The sequence below is a fragment of the Oncorhynchus tshawytscha genome, unplaced genomic scaffold, assembly GCF_018296145.1.
Source record: "Oncorhynchus tshawytscha isolate Ot180627B unplaced genomic scaffold, Otsh_v2.0 Un_contig_6805_pilon_pilon, whole genome shotgun sequence".
Classification (NCBI taxonomy): Eukaryota; Metazoa; Chordata; class Actinopteri; order Salmoniformes; family Salmonidae; genus Oncorhynchus; species Oncorhynchus tshawytscha.
The window spans coordinates 80,863-98,732 of record NW_024609391.1 but is presented as its reverse complement, the minus strand read 5'-3'; positions in this window follow the sequence as shown (position 1 = coordinate 98,732).

Sequence of the window (17,870 nt, the reverse complement as noted above, 5' to 3'; positions counted from 1 at the left end):
TTACCATCTGGTTAGTCTAATTTACCATCTGGTTAGTCTAATTCACCATCTGGTAAGTCTAATTTACCATCTGGTTAGTCTAATTTACCATCTGGTTAGTCTAATTTACCATCTCCATCTGGTTAGTCTAATTTACCATCTGGTTAGTCTAATTTACCATCTGGTTAGTCTAATTTACCATCTGGTTAGTCTAATTTACCATCTGGTTAGTCTAATTTACCATCTGGTTAGTCTAATTTACCATCTGGTTAGTCTAATTTACCATCTGGTTAGTCTAATTTACCATCTGGTTAGTCTAATTTACCATCTGGTTAGTCTAATTTACCATCTGGTTAGTCTAATTTACCATCTGGTTAGTCTAATTTACCATCTGGTTAGTCTAATTTACCATCTCCATCTGGTTAGTCTAATTTACCATCTGGTTAGTCTAATTTACCATCTGGGTAGTCTGATTTACCATCTGGTTAGTCTAATTTACCATATCCATCTGGTTAGTCTAATTTACCATCTGGTTAGTCTACTTTACCATCTGGTTAGTCTAATTTACCATATCCATCTGGTTAGTCTAATTTACCATCTGGTTTGTCTAATTTACCATCTGGTTAGTCTCATTTACCATCTGGTTAGTCTAATTTACCATCTGGTTAGTCTAATTTATCATCTGGTTAGTCTAATTTACCATCTGGTTAGTCTAATTTACCATCTGGTTAGTCTAATTTACCATCTGGTTAGTCTAATTTACCATCTGGTTAGTCTATTTACCATCTGGTTAGTCTCATTTACCATCTGGTTAGTCTCATTTACCATCTGGTTAGTCTGATTTACCATCTGGTTAGTCTAATTTACCATCTGGTTAGTCTACTTTACCATCTGGTTAGTGCACTATATAGGGAATAGGGCTCTGGTCTATAGTAGTACCACTATATAGGGAATAGGGCTCTGGTCTATAGTAGTACCACTATATAGGGAATAGGGCTCTGGTCTATAGTAGTACCACTATATAGGGAATAGGGTTCTGGTCTATAGTAGTACCACTATATAGGGCTCTGGTCTATAGTAGTACCACTATATAGGGAATAGGGCTCTGGTCTATAGTAGTACCACTATATAGGGAATAGGGCTCTGGTCTATAGTAGTACCACTATATAGGGAATAGGGCTCTGGTCTATAGTAGTACCACTATATAGGGAATAGGGCTCTGGTCTATAGTAGTACCACTATATAGGGAATAGGTCTCTGGTCTATAGTAGTACCACTATATAGGGAATAGGGCTCTGGTCTCTGGTGAAACTAGTGGGTCAGCTGGCTTAGTTCACCTGAATATAGGAATAGGGCTCTGGTCAGTCAATAAGGTGTAGCTGACCAGCATAATCATAGACAAGTATGAAAGGCACGTGGAAGGTGTTGTGTCAATATGTGTGTCGGTCACATATTTAGTAGTTTGTATACTATAGAGGGTTGCTAATAGGTATAGATCTGTTTATTACAGTCTGGTCTATAGTAGTACCAGTCTGGTATATGGAATAGGGTCAGTGTTTATTACAGTCGGGTCTATAGTAGGGTCACAGTCTGGTCTATATGGATGGGGTCAATAGGGCTCTGGATGTATAGGTAGTGTTTATTACAGTCTGGTCTATATGGATGTATGGGTCAGTGTTTATTAGTGGTCTATATGGATGTATGGGTCAGTGTTTATTACAGTCTGGTCTATGGATGTAGGGTCAGTGTTTATTACAGTCTGGTCTATAGGGAATAGTGTTTATTACAGTCTGGTCTATATGGATGTATGGGTCAGTATTACAGTCTGGTCTATATGGATGTATGGGTCAGTGTTTATTACAGTCTGGTCTATATGGATGTATGGGTCAGTGGCTTATTACAGTCTGGTCTATATGGGATGTAGGGAGGATGTTTAACACAGTCAATAAGGTGTAGGGTCAGTGTTTACTCTGTACAGGATGTAAGTCAGTCTGGTCTATATGGATGTACACAGTCTGGTCTATATGGATGTATGGGTCAGTGTTTATTACAGTCTGGTCTATATGGATGTATGGGTCACACAGTCTGTCTATATGGATGTATGGGTCAGTGGTTACCATAGTCTGGTCTATATGTGTAACTACATGGATGTATGGGTCAGTGTTTATTACAGTCTGGTCTATATGGATGTATGGGGTCAGTGTTTATTACAGTCTGGTCTATATGGATGTATGGGGTCAGTGTTTATTACAGTCTGTCTACATGGATGTATGGGGTCAGTGTTTATTACAGTCTGGTCTATGGATGTATGGGTCACTGTTTATTACAGTCTGGTTATATGGATGGGTGGGTCAGTGTTTATTACAGTCTGGTCTATGGATGTATGGGTCAGTGTTTATTACAGTCTGGTCTATATGGATGTATGGGTCACTGTTTATTACAGTCTGGTCTATATGGATGTATGGGTCTATATGGATGTATGGGTCAGTGTTTATTACAGTCTGGTCTATATGGATGTATGGGTCAGTGTTTACTATAGTCTGGTCTATATGGATGTATGGGTCAGTGTTTATTACAGTCTGGTCTATATGGATGTATGGGTCAGTGGTTAGTATAGTCTGGTCTATATGGATGTATTGGTCAGTGGTTACTATAGTCTGGTCTATATAGATGTATGGGTCAGTGTTTATTACAGTCTGGTCTATATGGATGTATGGGTCAGTGTTTATTACAGTCTGGTCTATATGGATGTATGGGTCAGTGTTTATTACAGTCTGGTCTATATGGATGTATGGGTCAGTGTTTATTACAGTCTGGTCTACATGGATGTATGGGTCAGTGTTTATTACAGTCTGGTCTATATGGATGTATGGGTCAGTGTTTATTACAGTCTGGTCTATATGGATGTATGGGTCAGTGTTTATTACAGTCTGGTCTATATGGATGTATGGGTCAGTGTTTATTACAGTCTGGTCTATATGGATGTATGGGTCTATATGGATGTATGGGTCAGTGTTTATTACAGTCTGGTCTATATGGATGTATGGGTCAGTGTTTACTATAGTCTGGTCTATATGGATGTATGAGTCAGTGTTTATTACAGTCTGGTCTATATGGATGTATGGGTCAGTGGTTAGTATAGTCTGGTCTATATGGATGTATTGGTCAGTGGTTACTATAGTCTGGTCTATATAGATGTATGGGTCAGTGTTTATTACAGTCTGGTCTATATGGATGTATGGGTCAGTGTGTATTACAGTCTGGTCTATATGGATGTATGGGTCAGTGTTTATTACAGTCTGGTCTATATGGATGTATGGGTCAGTGTTTATTACAGTCTGGTCTATATGGATGTATGGGTCAGTGTTTATTACAGTCTGGTCTATATGGTATGGGTCAGTGTTTACTATAGGGTCTATATGGATGTATGGGTCAGTGTTTATTACAGTCTGGTCTATATGGATGTATGGGTCAGTGTTTATTACAGTCTGGTCTACATGGATGTATGGGTCACTGTTTATTACAGTCTGGTCTATATGGATGGGTGGGTCAGTGTTTATTACAGTCTGGTCTACATGGATGTATGGGTCAGTGTTTATTACAGTCTGGTCTATATGGATGTATGGGTCACTGTTTATTACAGTCTGGTCTATATGGATGTATGGGTCTATATGGATGTATGGGTCAGTGTTTATTACAGTCTGGTCTATATGGATGTATGGGTCAGTGTTTACTATAGTCTGGTCTATATGGATGTATGAGTCAGTGTTTATTACAGTCTGGTCTATATGGATGTATGGGTCAGTGGTTAGTATAGTCTGGTCTATATGGATGTATTGGTCAGTGGTTACTATAGTCTGGTCTATATAGATGTATGGGTCAGTGTTTATTACAGTCTGGTCTATATGGATGTATGGGTCAGTGTGTATTACAGTCTGGTCTATATGGATGTATGGGTCAGTGTTTATTACAGTCTGGTCTATATGGATGTATGGGTCAGTGTTTATTACAGTCTGGTCTACATGGATGTATGGGTCAGTGTTTATTACAGTCTGGTCTATATGGATGTATGGGTCAGTGTTTACTATAGTCTGGTCTATATGGATGTATGGGTCAGTGTTTATTACAGTCTGGTCTATATGGATGTATGGGTCAGTGTTTATTACAGTCTGGTCTATATGGATGTATGGGTCTATATGGATGTATGGGTCAGTGTTTATTACAGTCTGGTCTATATGGATGTATGGGTCAGTGTTTACTATAGTCTGGTCTATATGGATGTATGGTCAGTGTTTATTACAGTCTGGTCTATATGGATGTATGGGTCAGTGGTTAGTATAGTCTGGTCTATATGGATGTATTGGTCAGTGGTTACTATAGTCTGGTCTATATAGATATGGGTCAGTGTTTATTACAGTCTGGTCTATATGGATGTATGGGTCAGTGTGTATTACAGTCTGGTCTATATGGATGTATGGGTCAGTGTTTATTACAGTCTGGTCTATATGGATGTATGGGTCAGTGTTTATTACAGTCTGGTACATGGATGTATGGGTCAGTGTTTATTACAGTCTGGTCTATATGGATGTATGGGTCAGTGTTTACTATAGTCTGGTCTATATGGATGTATGGGTCAGTGTTTATTACAGTCTGGTCTATATGGATGTATGGGTCAGTGTTTATTACAGTCTGGTCTACATGGATGTATGGGTCAGTGTTTATTATGGGTCAGTGTTTCTTTATTTTTACTATTTTCTACATTGTAGAATAATAGTGAAGACATCAAAACTATGAAATAACACATATGGAATGATGCAGTAACCAAAAAAACGTTTTAAGCAATTCAAAATATATTTTATATTTGAGATTCTTCAAAGTAGGCACCCTTTGCTTTAATGACAGCTTTTCACACTCTTGGCATTCTCTCAACCAGCTTCACCTGGAATGCTTTTCCAACACTCTTGGCATTCTCTCAACCAGCTTCACCTGGAATACTTTTCCAACACTCTTGGCATTCTCTCAACCAGCTTCACCTGGAATGCTTTTCCAACAGTCTTGAAGGAGAGCTGTATCAGATGACCTGGCCTCCAAAATCACCTGAACTCATCAAATGAGATGGTTTAGGATGAGTTTGACAGCAGAGTGAAGACAGGTTGGTACTAGTTACCAGTAACTCTAATACAGGTTGCTACTAGTTACCAGTAACTCTAATACAGGTTGCTACTAGTTACCAGTAACTCTAATACAGGTTGCTACTAGTTACCAGTAACTCTAATACAGGTTGGTACTAGTTACCAGTAACTCTAATACAGGTTGCTACTAGTTACCAGTAACTCTAATACAGGTTGCTACTAGTTACCAGTAACTCTAATACAGGTTGCTACTAGTTACCAGTAACTCTAATACAGGTTGCTACTAGTTACCAGTAACTCTAATACAGGTTGGTACCAGTGGTGGTGTAGACCAATATGTTGTTTATGCAAAGATATGTTCTGAATCAGAAAGCTTATTATATTCTAACATCTTTGTCTAAATGTAACACAAGGTTTTCTAACTATGTTCCTAACTCTGTACTGAATGGTAAAAATCACAACACTAGTGAGGAGTCAATAGGGTTTTCTAACGATGTTAACTAACTAACTCTGTACTGAATGGTAAAGATCACAACAACACTAGTGAGGAGTCAATAGGGTTTTCTAACTATGTTAACTAACTAACTCTGTACTGAATGGTAAAGATCACAACACTAGTAAGGAGTCAATAGGGTTTTCTAACTATGTTAACTAACTAACTCTGTACTGAATGGTAAAGATCACAACAACACTAGTAAGGAGTCAATAGGGTTTTCTAACTATGTTAACTAACTAACTCTGTACTGAATGGTAAAGATCACAACAACACTAGTAAGGAGTCAATAGGGTTTTCTAACTATGTTAACTAACTAACTCTGTACTGAATGGTAAAGATCACAACAACACTAGTGAGGAGTCAATAGGGTTTTCTAACTATGTTAACTAACTAACTCTGTACTGAATGGTAAAGATCACAACAACACTAGTGAGGAGTCAATAGGGTTTTCTAACGATGTTCCTAACTCTGTACTGAATGGTAAAGATCACAACAACACTAGTGAGGAGTCAATAGGGTTTTCTAACTATGTTAACTAACTAACTCTGTACTGAATGGTAAAGATCACAACAACACTAGTAAGGAGTCAATAGGGTTTTCTAACTATGTTAACTAACTAACTCTGTACTGAATGGTAAAAGGCAGAGAAACTCTAACAGGATATGACATCATCTCCAGACAGAACAATAGAGCCCAAATCTCCTCTATGCCCCCTCTAGAGTTTAATTTCCTCCCCACTAACCCTCGCAGCTGCTGCCTGAGCTGGGACGCGCCCCACACTCCACTCCTCTAGTCCCTGCCTCGTTGTGTCTGAAATGGCAACCTATTTCCTACACAGTGTACTACTTTAGACCAGAGCCCTATGGAACCCTATTCCCTCAGTAGAGCACTACTTTAGACCAGGGCCCTATGGAACCCTATTCCCTCAGTAGAGCACTACTTTAGACCAGGGCCCTATGGAACCCTATTCCCTATAGTGCACTACTTTAGACCAGAGCCCTATGGAACCCTATTCCCTCAGTAGAGCACTACTTTAGACCAGGGCCCTATGGAACCCTATTCCCTCAGTAGAGCACTACTTTAGACCAGGGCCCTATGGAACCCTATTCCCTATATAGTGCACTACTTTAGACCAGAGCCCTATGGAACCCTATTCCCTCAGTAGAGCACTACTTTAGACCAGAGCCCTATGGCACCCTATTCCCTCAGTAGAGCACTACTTTAGACCAGAGCCCTATGGAACCCTATTCCCTCAGTAGAGCACTACTTTAGACCAGGGCCCTATGGAACCCTATTCCCTATATAGTGCACTACTTTAGACCAGAGCCCTATGGAACCCTATTCCCTCAGTAGAGCACTACTTTAGACCAGAGCCCTATGGAACCCTATTCCCTCAGTAGAGCACTACTTTAGACCAGGGCCCTATGGAACCCTATTCCCTCAGTAGAGCACTACTTTAGACCAGGGCCCTATGGAACCCTATTCCCTCAGTAGAGCACTACTTTAGACCAGGGCCCTATGGAACCCTATTCCCTAGTAGTGCACTACTTTAGACCAGAGCCCTATGGAACCCTATTCCCTCAGTAGAGCACTACTTTAGACCAGAGCCCTATGGAACCCTATTCCCTCAGTAGAGCACTACTTTAGACCAGAGCCCTATGGAACCCTATTCCCTCAGTAGAGCACTACTTTAGACCAGGGCCCTATGGAACCCTATTCCCTATAGTAGTGCACTACTTTAGACCAGAGCCCTATGGAACCCTATTCCCTCAGTAGAGCACTACTTTAGACCAGGGCCCTATGGAACCCTATTCCCTCAGTAGAGCACTACTTTAGACCAGAGCCCTATGGAACCCTATTCCCTCAGTAGAGCACTACTTTAGACCAGGGCCCTATGGAACCCTATTCCCTCAGTAGAGCACTACTTTAGACCAGGGCCCTATGGAACCCTATTCCCTCAGTAGAGCACTACTTTAGACCAGGGCCCTAGCTCATTTGGCTTTGTAGGCAATTCCAGAGTAGGCCAGAAATATTCTTTCAGTAGCTCACAGTACGGCTGGGAATTACCAGGGTCAACTCCCACTAGTTGTCCCTCATTAGCCAGTCCAGTCAACACAGTAACCTAGTTGTTCCTCATTAGCCAGTCCAGTCAACACAGTAACAGTAACACAGTAACCTAGTTGTTCCTCATTAGCCAGTCAACACAGTAACCTAGTTGTTCCTCATTAGCCAGTCAACACAGTAACCTAGTTGTTCATTAGCCAGTCAACACAGTAACCTAGTTGTTCCTCATTAGCCAGTCAACACAGTAACCTAGTTGTTCCTCATTAGCCAGTCAACACAGTAACCTAGTTGTCCCTCATTAGCCAGTCAACACAGTAACCTAGTTGTCCCTCATTAGCCAGTCAACACAGTAACCTAGTTGTCCTCATTAACCTGTCCAGTCAACACAGTAACCTAGTTGTCCCTCATTAACCTGTCCAGTCAACACAGTAACCTAGTTGTCCCTCATTAGCCAGTCCAGTCAACACAGTAACCTAGTTGTTCCTCATTAGCCAGTCCAGTCAACACAGTAACCTAGTTGTTCCTCATTAGCCAGTACAGTCAACACAGTAACCTAGTTGTTCCTCATTAGCCAGTCCAGTCAACACAGTAACCTAGTTGTCCCTCATTAACCTGTCCAGTCAACACAGTAACCTAGTTGTCCCTCATTAACCTGTCCAGTCAACACAGTAACCTAGTTGTCCCTCATTAGCCAGTACAGTCAACACAGTAACCTAGTTGTTCCTCATTAGCCAGTCCAGTCAACACAGTAACCTAGTTGTTCCTCATTAGCCAGTCAACACAGTAACCTAGTAGTTCCTCATTAGCCAGTACAGTCAACACAGTAACCTAGTTGTTCCTCATTAGCCAGTCCAATCAACACAGTAACCTAGTTGTCCCTCATTAGCCAGTCCAGTCAACAATCTAATTGCTGATCTCTGTTTTAGAGTGTCTCTGCTCCCCCCGACCATCTCTCGATAATCTAGTTGCTGATCTCTGTTTTAGAGTGTCTCTGCTCCCCCCGACCATCTCTCGATAATCTAGTTGCTGATCTCTGTTTTAGAGTGTCTCTGCTCCCCCCGACCTTCCGCCTGGTCAGCAGCCCTTAACCTCCGAGCCACTCAGCCAGACATCTTACCTCTATTGGGCACGTACACACACACACACACACACACATGTACACACACATGTACAAAAGCCACAATGTGTTTGTAGGAATCTGTGAGTGTGTTTGTGTGTGTCAAGGTTTCTGTTAGGAAAATGTAGCGCCTGACAAGTGACCGGGAAGATTAACATTTAAATCGGACATTTACCCGGTTACAACGACATGATATAGTGTGTGTGTGTGTGTGTGTGTGTGTGTGTGTGTGTGTGTGTGTGTGTGTGTGTGTGTGTGTGTGTGTGTGTGTGTGTGTGTGTGTGTGTGTGTGTTGACTTTGGAAAAACTATTTGAAATGTTTAACACATCATTGTTTCTGTGATGCAGTCAGTCTCTCCTCAAACTCTGAGCCAAGAGAGACTGGAATACATAGTATTTATATCAGCCCTCTGATTACAATGAAGAGCAAGACGTGCCTCTCTGTTCTGGGCCAGATGCAGCTCAACTAGGATGAAGAACACGACTGGACAATAATCAAGATCAGACAAAACTAGAGCCTGCAGAACTTGCTTTGTGGAGTGTGGTGTAAAAAAGCAGAGCATCTCTACAGACAGACCTCTCCCCATCTTTACAACCATTGAATCTATATGTTTTGACCATGACAGTTTACAATCTAAGGAAACACAAAGTAATTTAGTCTCCTCAACTTGTTCAACAGCCACATCCTTCATTACCAGATCCAGCTGAGGTCTAGAACTTAAGGAATGATTTGTACCAAATAAAACCCTCTTAGTTTTAGAGATGTTCAGGACCAGTTTATTACTGGCCACCCATTCCAAAACAGACTGCAACTCTTTGTTAAGAGTTTCAGGGACTTCATTAGCTGTGGTTGTTGATGCGTATATGGTTGAATTACGTGCATACATGCACACACATGCTTTTTTTAATGCCAGTGGCATTAAAAATAGAAAAGAGTATAGGGCCTAGAGAGCTGCCCTGCGGTACACCACACTTTACATGTTAAGAGAAGCTTCCATTAAAGAAAACGCTCTGAGTTCTATTAGCTCTGAATCCCCGATATGGCAGAGGTTGAAAGGCCATAACATATAGGTTATAGGTCAACAACCGGTTATGATAAATAATGTCAAAGGCTGCACTGAAATCTCCCACAATCTTCTTATTATCAATTTCTTTCAACCAATCATCAGTCATTTGTGTCAGTGCAGTACACGTTGAGTGCCCTTCTCTATAAGCATGCTGAAAGTCTGTTGTTCATTTGTTTACAGAGAAATAACATTGTATTTGGTCAAACACCATTTTTTACAACAGTTTGCTAAGAGCTGGCAGCTGATAGGTCTGCTGTTGGAACCAGTAAAGGCCGCTTTACCATTCTTGGGTAGCGGAATGACTTTGGCTTCCCTCCAGGCCTGAGACTTTCCTCTAGGCTCAGATTAAAGATATGACAGCAATGAAGTAATAATTTAATACAGTTTAAATGTTTACAAATTAGATACTCTGAAATGAAAGCAACTGAAAATGAACACTTGGATTATAGTGATATTATATATTTTATATGTTTTATTTTCACCTTTATTTAACCAGGTAGACCAGATCACCTTTATTTAACCAGGTAGACCAGATCACCTTTATTTAACCAGGTAGACCAGATCACCTTTATTTAACCAGGTAGACCAGATCACCTTTATTTAACCAGGTAGACCAGATCACCTTTATTTAACCAGGTAGACCAGATCACCTTTATTTAACCAGGTAGACCAGATCACCTTTATTTAACCAGGTAGACCAGATCACCTTTATTTACAACTAACCAGAGACCAGATCACCTTTATTTAACCAGGTAGACCAGATCACCTTTATTTAACCAGGTAGACCAGATCACCTTTATTTAACCAGGTAGACCAGATCACCTTTATTTAACCAGGTAGACCAGATCACCTTTATTTAACCAGGTAGACCAGATCACCTTTATTTAACCAGGTAGAAGATCACCTTTATTTAACCAGGTAGACCAGATCAGCTTTATTTAACCAGGTAGACCAGATCACCTTTATTTAACCAGGTAGACCAGATCACCTTTATTTAACCAGGTAGACCAGATCACCTTTATTTAACCAGGTAGGCCAGATCACCTTTATTTAACCAGGTCAGACCAGATCACCTTTATTTAACCAGGTCCAGGCCAGATCACCTTTATTTAACCAGGTAGGCCAGATCAGCTTTATCCTAACCAGGTAGAATCAAGTTCTCATTTACAACTGAGACCTGGCCAAGATAAAGCAAATAGTGTAATCCCAAACAACAACACAGAGTTACACATGGAATAAACAAACATACAATCAATAACACAATCTCCTTATTATGTCTGATCTCACAAACAGCTCCAGTCTCAGCCCTAACCCCAGCTCCAGTCTCAGCCCTAGACCCAGCTCTAGCTTCAGCCCTAACCATAGCCTTAATCCCAGCTCCATTCTCACCTCAGCCCCAGCCTCAGCTAAATACCATAATCCCAGCTCCATCCTCACCCCCCCAGCCTCAGCTAAATACCCTCCAGCCCATCCTCACCCTCAGCCCCAGCCTCAGCTAAATACTCTAATCTCAGCTCCATCCTCACCCTCAGCCTCAGCTAAATACCTAATCCCAGCTCCATCCTCACCCTCAGCCTCAGCTAAATACCCTAATCTCAGCTCCATCCTCACCCTCAGCCCCAGCCTCAGCTAAATACTCTAATCCCAGCTCCAGCCCCAGTCCCAGCCTCAGCTAAATACTCTAATCCCAGCCCCAGCCTCAGCTAAATACCTAATCCCAGCTCCATCCTCACCCCCAGTCCCAGCTAAATACCCTAATCTCAGCTCCATCCTCACCCTCAGCCCCAGCCTCAGCTAAAATACTCTAATCCCAGCTCCATCCTCACCCTCAGCCTCAGCTAAATACTCTAATCCCAGCTCCATCCTCACCCTCAGCCTCAGCTAAATACTCTAATCCCAGCTCCATCCTCACCCCCAGTCAGCCCCAGCCTCAGCTAAAATACTCTAATCCCAGCTCCATCCTCACCCTCAGCCCCAGCCTCAGCTAAATACTCTAATCTCAGCTCCATCCTCACCCTCAGCCCCAGCTAAATACTCTAATCCCAGCTCCAGCCCCAGTCCCATCACTAGGGGTGATTTATAGCTCCCACGCTTCCACAAATCAAACCCTAATATCAGGCATGTGTCTCTCTCTCACTCACTCACTCTGGGTGTCTGGGGGGGGTTAATGGTGTGTGAACTTCAGCACGGTCCCGGTGCACTAACTCTCAACACTTCTATTTAAAAACAACACGCCACTCTCCTGATGGATTCATCCTCTCAGCGGGCTGGAAGACTGATACAGTAAATATTACTGACAGACTTCCCGAAGCCCATTGATATGTTAGAAGTCTGACTTTACCACAGGCCGCTTCCACAACAATACGTCTAACATGCTGACCACACTGCCCGCGTTGCAAAATAAAATACACATTAGAGGTCGACCAGGACAACCCAGCGTGTATCTCCCAGGACAACCCAGTGTGTATCTCCCAGGACAACCCAGCGTGTATCTCCCAGGACAACCCAGTGTGTATCTCCCAGGACAACCCAGCGTGTATCTCCCAGGACAACCCAGCGTGTATCTCCCAGGACAACCCAGCGTGTATCTCCCAGGACAACCCAGCGTGTATCTCCCAGGACAACCCAGCGTGTATCTCCCAGGACAACCCAGCGTGTATCTCCCAGGACAACCCAGCGTGTATCTCCCAGGACAACCCAGTGTGTATCTCCCAGGACAACCCAGCGTGTATCTCCCAGGACAACCCAGCGTGTATCTCCCAGGACAACCCAGCGTGTATCTCCCAGGACAACCCAGCGTGTATCTCCCAGGACAACCCACTCCAGGACAACCCAGTGTATCTCCCAGGACAACCCAGTGTGTATCTCCCAGGACAACCCAGCGTGTATCTCCCAGGACAACCCAAGCGTGTATCTCCCAGGACAACCCAGTGCGAGTATCTCCAGGACAACCCAGTGTGTATCTCCCAGGACAACCCAGCATGTATCTCCCAGGACAACCCAGCATGTATCTCCAGGACAACCCAGCGTGTATCTCCAGGACAACCCAGCATGTATCTCCCAGGACAACCCAGCGTTTATCTCCCAGGACAACCCAGTGTGTATCTCCCAGGACAAATGAGTAACAAGCTACATGTCCATGAATGTTTAATGCTTTTCGACCTGTCCCCAAATGAATATAGTTGGTTCAGAGTTTGTTTTGATATTTCAACCTGCGTGTCCTGATCGCGTTTGGTGTGGATGGACAAAAGTAATTTACAACATTTAAAAACAATGACCACATGTCCAGCGTCTGAAATGACAAGAAAACCTCTGGAACAAGCTAATTAGCTAGTCGGACTAAAACAAGCTAATTAGCTAGTCGACTAAAACAAGCTAATTAGCTAGTCAGACTACAACAAGCTAATTAGCTATTTAGACTACAACAAGCTAATTAGCTAGTCGGACTACAACAAGCTAATTAGCTAGTCAGACTACAACAAGCTAATTAGCTAGTCAGACTACAACAAGCTAATTAGCTAGTCAGACTATAACAAGCTAATTAGCTAGTCAGACTAAAACAAGCTAATTAGCTAGTCAGACTACAACAAGCTAATTAGCTAGTCAGACTAAACAAGCTAATTAGCTAGTTAGACTACAACAAGCTAATTAGCTAGTTAGAAACAAGCTAATTAGCCAGTCAGACTACAACAAGCTAATTAGCTAGTCAGACTACAACAAGCTAATTAGCTAGTTAGACTACAACAAGCTAATTAGCTAGTCAGACTACAACAAGCTAATTAGCTAGTTAGACTACAACAAGCTAATTAGCTAGTCAGACTACAACAAGCTAATTAGCTAGTTAGACTACAACAAGCTAATTAGCTAGTCAGACTACAACAAGCTAATTAGCCAGTCAGACTACAACAAGAGTAAATGATTCAAAACAAACAGATACAAGCAGAACCCCCCCCCTCAGCCAAAACCTTATAGTCAGATAGCGTTGCTCTCTGTTTAGTGTCTGTCTGCTGTAACAGAGGGGTGGGAGGGTCAACAAACAGACTCCTCATTCTTCCATTTCAGACTAACACAAGAAGAAGAGTGGTTGAGTTGAAACAAACAGCAACCAGCGCCCAACAAAAACCTTATGAGCAAAGACAGTGTCTGTTCAATGGGGGGGGCAGGTTCACAGTGTCTGTCCAATGAGGGGGCAGGTTCACAGGATGACTTTCAGAGATGGTGTCTGTCCAATGGGGGGCAGGTTCACAGAGACAGGTGAAGACATGGAGGTGGGCAGTAACAGACTTACCCCAATACGACCACGTTGGAGCTGAGCTAGTGTTGTAGTCCTCCTGCTGCTCTCCCTCTCCCACCTCAGGCAGGGCTGGCTGGCTGGCTGGCTGGCTGGCTGGCTGGCAGGCTGGCTGTTGATTCCACTCCAGACCGGGCTAATCCTACTTCAGCTGCTGCCTGTACAACTCTATGATAGAGCAACAAGATAGAGGTGTATGTCAGAAAACGTGCTTCTCTGTTGAGTTACTGAGATGTTTCTGACTCCACAGAGCGAGAGAGGGTGTGCGTAGTGTGATGTGTCTGAGAAAAACAATCTGGCACACTCTGTAACAACACACACACACACACGCTTGCATGAGCTCACATACCACTCCTCCCTCTCTCCCTCCCTCTCTCCCCCTCTCTCCCTCCCTCCACAATGTCTGTCTGGGGATTGATCAGAAATGTGCTCCTCCCCCTCTCTCTCCTTCCCCTCTCTATCTTTACAGTATATCCCTCTTCCTCTTTCAATTCAATGTAAGGGCTTTATTGGCATGGGAAACATATGTTTACATTGTCAACACAAGTGAAATATGAAGAAAAATAACTCAAGTGAAATAAACAAACAATGTACAGTAGACATTACACACAAAACATTACATTCCCTCCAGTCTCCACCCCCCCCAGCCCCTCTACTCCCTCCAGTCCACCCCCCAGCCCCCCCACCCCCCAGCCCCTCCTCTACTCCCTCCAGTCCACCCCCACAGCCCCTCTTCTCCCTCCAGTCCACCCCCAGCCCCCCCAGCCCTCTACTCCCTCTACTCCCTCCAGTCCACCCCCCCCCCAGCCCCTCTACTCCCTCCAGTCCACCCCCAGCCCCTCTACTCCCTCCAGTCCACCCCCAGCCCCTCTACTCCCTCCAGTCCACCCCCAGCCCCTCTCTCCCTCCAGTCCACCCCCAGCCCCTCTAGCCCTCAGTCCACCCCCCCCCTCTAGCCCCTCTACAGCTAGTCCACCCCCAGCCCCACCCACCCCTCTCTCTCCAGTCCACCCCCCAGCCCCTCTACACCCTCAGTCCAGTCACACACACAGCAGCCCACACACACACACACACACACACACACACACACACACACCACCTCCACAGCCCCTAGAAGAAAAACCCAGGGTCAGATCAGATAGCAGTCAAGGGAATAGTTAAGGCTTACACTATGACCTGGCAGGTTAGTGGTCTCCAGTCCACCCCCAGCCCCTCTTGGAAGAGGCACTCAGAGAAGAACATTCTCTCTGCATCCCAAATGGCTCCCCATTCCCTATATAGTGCACTACTTTAGACTAGAGCGCTATCGGTCCTGTAGGGAATAGGGTGCCATTTGGGATACAGACTGGCTGCTTGGCTTGATTTCCAGAGAGAAAGACATATGGGAAAGAAAGAATGAAATCCTAAAGTGGTTTTCTTCCCAGTGTCCGTATAGTAAAGGTCTTCAAGATCTGATAAATCACACCCTGGAGAGAGAGATACACTATGATAACTCACACCCTGGAGAGAAGAGAGAGAGGGATACACTCATGATAAATCACACCCTGGAGAGAGAGATACACTATGATAACTCACACCCTGGAGAGAGAGACTCAGAGAGAACATACACTCTGATAAATCACACCCTGGAGAGAGAGATACACTATGATAACTCACACCCTGGAGAGAGAGAGAGAGAGAGAGATACACTATGATAAATCACACCCTGGAGAGAGAGAGATACACTATGATAAATCACACCCTGGAGAGAGATACACTATGATAAATCACACCCTGGAGAGAGAGATACACTCTATGATAAATCACACCCTGGAGAGAGAGAGAGAGAGATACACTCTGATAAATCACACCCTGGAGAGAGATATACACTCTGATAAATCACACCCTGGAGAGAGATATACACTACATGATAAATCACACCCTGGAGAGAGATATACACTCTATGATAAATCACACCCTGGAGAGAGAGATACACTCTATGATAAATCACACCCTGGAGAGAGATACACTCACTATGATAAATGACTCTCTGGACTGAGAGAGAGATACACTCTGATAAATCACACCCTGGAGAGAGAGAGAGATGACTCTCTACTCTGATAAATCACACCCTGGAGAGAGAGTAGAAATGACTCTCTATGATAAATCACACCCTGGAGAGAGAGTCTACACTCTAATAAATGACTCTCTACTGTAATCTCTCTGGATCAGAGAGTCTGTTAAATGACTCTCTACTGTAAGTCTCTCTGGATCAGAGAGTCTTAAATGACTCTCTACTGTAAGTCTCTCTGGATCAGAGAGTCTGTTAAATGACTCTCTACTGTAAGTCTCTCTGGATCAGAGAGTCTGTTAAATGACTCTCTACTGTAAGTCTCTCTGGATCAGAGAGTCTGTTAAATGACTCTCTACTGTAAGTCTCTCTGGATCAGAGAGTCTGTTAAATGACTCTCTACTGTAAGTCTCTCTGGATCAGAGAGTCTGTTAAATGACTCTCTACTGTAAGTCTCTCTGGATCAGAGAGTCTGTTAAATGACTCTCTACTGTAAGTCTCTCTGGATCAGAGAGTCTTAAATGACTCTCTACTGTAAGTCTCTCTGGATCAGAGTGTCTGCTAAATGAAAAACAAAATCTCACAAACACACAACACAGTAACAACACACCTAACAGCTCTGAGAATTTGATGACCAAACATTTTTTTATTACTGTCAACTAGCCATGCCAGGGATTTTCCTGCCACTGAAATCCTTGGGCGGGCCGCCAAAGTTTATTCGGGATGCGCAAGTCCAAACAGCGTAATGTAATACACACACACACACACACATATATATATATTTATTTTTATACATTTTTGGGATTGGAAAAATGCTTTCTGTGTAAACTTCAACAATTAAAACTAGATATAAATTATATAGAAAAGATAATGGACCTATATGTTTTTTAATAATATAATATTTGAGAAGAAAATCAATCACCAAAATAAAAGCTGGACAGTCAGAGCGAATATAAAATTCCCTAAAAACAATGAATTTAGCGGTATTGACTTTGTTGCTATGTTTGAGCAGAAGAACACAGCATTAGCCATGTCAAAATGCATGGAATTACAGGACATTAGCTTTAAAACTGCAACGTTTTTCTCTCAGCTCCATGGAGAGGTGAAATGTGTAAAATTGCAGGAAATTGGCTTTAAAACTCTAAGATTTCTCAACACACCGCCAAGATAGGTGCCTCTAAAATGTTCTAAATAATTCAGCAGAGCCAACAGACCAACCGCGCCCATTCCCACGCCCACTGCCACGCCCGTTGCCACGCCCACCACCTAAGCCCCTTCCTGATCCAGAAGAGAGCTCTACTCCTCCTACTCGTCCTGCAGTAGAACTGGTTGACCCACCTCTGAAAGGCATCTGAACACCTCGTAATACCCACATTCAAAACAACGGCCTGAGAGAGCTGTGGGCTACTGCTGTGTTGTACAGCGGTGTGTTCTGAATCTGAATTACCTGAGTTCAACAAGGCTTTCTGAATCTGACCTGTGCTTACTGGAGTTCAACAAGGCTTTCTGAATCTGAATTACTTCAACAAGGCTTTCTGAATCTGTGCTTACTGGAGTTCAACAAGGCTGTCTGAATCTGACCTGTGCTTACTGGAGTTCAACAAGGCTGTCTGAATCTGACCTGTGCTTACCTGAGTTCAACAAGGCTTTCTGAATCTGACCTGTGCTTACCTG